Genomic DNA, 4,010 nt, shown 5'->3' with positions numbered 1-4,010 from the left:
AACAGGCAGATCTTCGAAGTACACTGCTGAGGGGAGCAGTGGGCGGGTCAGGAGAGGTCTGCCACACCATGTGGTCACCTCCGGGGCAGGCGGGATTCGAACTCATGCGGAAGTGGCTTTAGCTACTCAGTGCTGTGCTTTAACCCGCTGTGCCACCAGGGAGGGCCTGCATAAATAAATCTTAAAAAAAAATATTAAAGGAAGTTCTTTAGGTGGAAATAAAATAAAAACACCTGATGGCAAGATGGATCAACATAAAAGAAAGAACACAGAAAATGGCACATTTGTTGGTAAATACTTGGGGTTTTGGCATTGAAGCAAATTTCAAACACAATATGCATAGGAATATGTTAACATTGTATTGTGGAGTTTATAACACACATCCTAGGCAAAAAAGACAGGGTAAGAAGTGAGAAAGAGGAGAAAGGAATTGTACTATGTACGGTTCTTATGTGAATTGGTATATTGCTATTTGATGATGAACTGTAAAGATAACGATGTGTATTGTAAATTCTAGCAGAAGCACTAAAGATTAAGCTGAGGGAAGCGTATAGCTAATAAACCACAATTGTGGTCAGCCAGAGAGGAAGTGAGGTCCTTACTCCAAAAGCCCTCTAGGAAGTAAATTCTGGCAACATATTGTGCATTAGGAAGTGAATCCTCTCTCATTGCGTACTGATATGAGACTTGAGCCCTGTTCAACACCGTGAGTGTGGTTTTGTGAAATTGTCCCTACTTTAGAGATTAGTAGAAGCTATGAGATAAGAAATGCTTGCTGTTGCAAGCTGTTAGTATTGAGTTTATTTGTTAATTCAGCAATAGATCATCAGACACATGCAGTCAAACAATCAAAATGTGCAAACTACTTATGTAGCAGTAACATGACTAAAACCAAGCACAAATTGTGCCTACAATATGATCCCATTTATGAAATGTTCTTGAATGGGTAAAATCTATTTTATGTGAGAAAAATTGATTCCTGGTTTCCTGGAGTGAAGTTTTTTTTGGGTTATTGACTACAGAAGGGAATGACTTTCTAGGATAATGGAAATGTTTCATATGTTAATTGTAGTAGTGATGAAGTGGAATGCACATTTAACAATATTCATATCTCATTTAAAATGTAATCTTCGTATGTGTGCAATTTGTTACATGTAAAATGCATCTGTAAAAGTTGTTGGAGAAAGGTGGTCAAAACAAAAACTACACGAGGTAAGCTGAATGCTTCCACAAACAAGAAACCCACTTTAGCCTGTGAAAGCTGTGCAGGAAGCCCTTTACTACCGTTTACCCTGGATGGGTATGCCCTGCTGATGCATGAAAATGAGTGAAATCTTGAAAACTTGCATGGAATCACAGGACAAAGGACTGAAGGACTGTTACATAAACTAGCAAATCCCTGAGCCAATCCATATGCTAGGATTCTTAATAACACTGTTATTTTTTATCATTAAATCAATAGAAAGCCCCATGATCCCCATATCACTACCTTTGCAATAAATATACTAGATATTGAAAAGGTGTTTTAGATCATACTCACGTAAAAAAAAAAGAAAGCTTCTAAGTTTTGAAGCATTTTTATTATAAAATATAACACAGAAACATTAAAAATATATAGGTTGGTGAAATAGTATAAGGTGAACACTCTTGTAATTTTAACTCAGTTTGTAGTTTTCCAGCCACCCAGAAGCCCCCTGTGTACATCATTCTAATTGAAGTCTTTCCTGTTTTTCCTAAAAGTAACCATTATCTTAAAAAAAAAAAAAGATTTATTTGTGCATACAGAGCTGGGTACAGGCTAGAGGCGCAGGGGCGGCGTCCTCTCGCCGCCCCTGCGCCTCTAGCCTGTACCCAGCTCTGTATGCAGAGCAGAACAGGCCAACTGAGGAAGTACATGGCTGAGGGGAGCAGCGGGCGGGTCAGGAGAGATCTGACGCACCATGTGGCTCACCCCCCCACACATACACCGCGTGAATCGAACTCATGCTGAAGTGACTTTAGCTTCTTAGCGCTGTACTTTAACCCGCTGTGCCACCAGGGAGGGCTCACCATTATCTTCTTATATAACCCCTATTTAGGGGTTGCTATATGGCTTTATTTTCCAGGTATTCATATGTGGACACTAGAGTCTTGTCCACTTAAAAGTGTTTATATTTGTTTTAAGCCTTTCTGAATGTACAGGGTTTCCCTCCATCTTTCTTTCCCTTACAGATTACCTGTGGAAGAACTTGCCATGTTTACCTTATTTAGAGTTTCCCACAGACTAAATTTTGCTAATGGCCTACTTGTGGTTCAACCTCATATTCTTTCCTCTAATTCCCCAAGGTTGACAACTTTACCCAGGAGTTTAAAATACCGACTCCACAGAGAGTTTGTCCTTACCCACATATCATTTCCTGACTACAGGTGCATGGAGGCCAATTTGACTTGTAACTGTCCTGTTGATATTCTGCAGGATCAGGTTGATCTAGAACAGAGAAAGATTCATGGAGGAAAAGGACCTTCCCCTGGACTTCAGAAGTTGGGCAAGACCTAGAAGCAGGATGGGAACTAGAGACCTGTTTGTATCATGAGGCTCTGTGGGTAGAAGTCCACTTAATCCTCTTTTAGAGGGTGTTTAAATCTATTGATGTTTTCTCATGGCATGTCAGTGCTAACAATTTATGACAGGAATTCAGGAAATTTGTGCTTTTCACTCTCCCAAGGACTTTATTCCAGGTGATGGAAACTGAACTTGTCGACATTTATGTCTAGAATTTGGGCATTTACATTTAAAAGATGTAGCCTGGGGTCTCCCTGGTGGCTCAAGGGGTTAAAGCACAGCACTAGGAAGCTAGCCTGAGCTGCTTCAGCGCTAGTTTGATGGCCTGGGAGGTGACCCACATGGCACAGTTGAACTTTCCTGTCTCAGCTGCTGTTCCCCTCAGCAGTGTACTTCAGTCAATCTGCCTGTTCTGCTCCCCAATCTGTCTGGTGAATCCTCTCACCCCCCTATTCCACCTCCACACATTCCTCTGGCCTGTACCCCAGTTCTTGTGTGCATAAATAAATAAATCTTTTTAAAAATAAAATAAAATATGTAGCCTTCTCCAGCCCATGATTCCATTTCTAAGCATCTATCCTGAGGAAATAATCAACGATGCTCACAAAAATTGAACTATGAGGAAGTTAGAGTAAATACGGATGATCAGGGGCTGATTTTTCTTTTACATAAAGCACATTTTCTGTGCTTAGCAAGAAAATGATTTGTGTGTGGATATCTTCCACATCAGCAGTTTTCTCAAACTTTGGTTAATGAACATAACCATTGCACAACTCCTTTTAGGCAAAAATGCTAGTTGTCCCCCATGACACTTTCTTTTTTCCTTTAAGTAACAGAATATCCCTCTTCAATATTTTATAAGAGCTCTTGATCACTCAACTAGACACTGACAATCCCAGCCTCCCTTGCAGCTAAGTGTGCATATGTGTCCAACTTCTTTGCAATAGAATATGAAGAGATGTGGAGTGTGAAACTTCTGTGTCACTTTTTAAAATGGATTTGTTTTAAATGCCTACTACTTTCTCTTTCCTATGTCCTAGAATGCAGACAAAGTGTAAGGACTACACAGTAGTAAACAGAAGAGCAACAAAATAGAACGCACCTACCTCACACAGCAGAAAAATCCATCTGCACTGAAGTTCCTTTCTATTTCTGGACTATTTTGTATGAAAAAAAATACACTTCATTTCTTCTTTGAGGCATTGTAATTTGGGGGTCTCGATCTCATAGTGCCTGTCCTCTGTCCTAAATATACTGGTGAAGGAAGTGTTAGAAAGAAGTGGAAGAATGGATTTTTCTATGTCAATATTTTTTCTGATGTGGAAAAATGAAGTAAAAATGAATTCATAATATATGTTGTGTGAGTTTCCTCATTATTTTCTATTTTTGCTTCTAGTGGCTTTATTTTTTCTAGTTCTTTCAGCTGTAGAGTTAGATTGTTTATTTGAGGTTTTTCTTTCTTCTTCTT

This window comes from Condylura cristata, unplaced genomic scaffold, assembly GCF_000260355.1.
Source record: "Condylura cristata isolate star-nosed mole 26May11 unplaced genomic scaffold, ConCri1.0 scaffold00019, whole genome shotgun sequence".
Taxonomy (NCBI): Eukaryota; Metazoa; Chordata; class Mammalia; order Eulipotyphla; family Talpidae; genus Condylura; species Condylura cristata.
The sequence above is the reverse complement of the archived record's forward strand: the minus strand, read 5'-3'. Positions refer to the sequence as shown.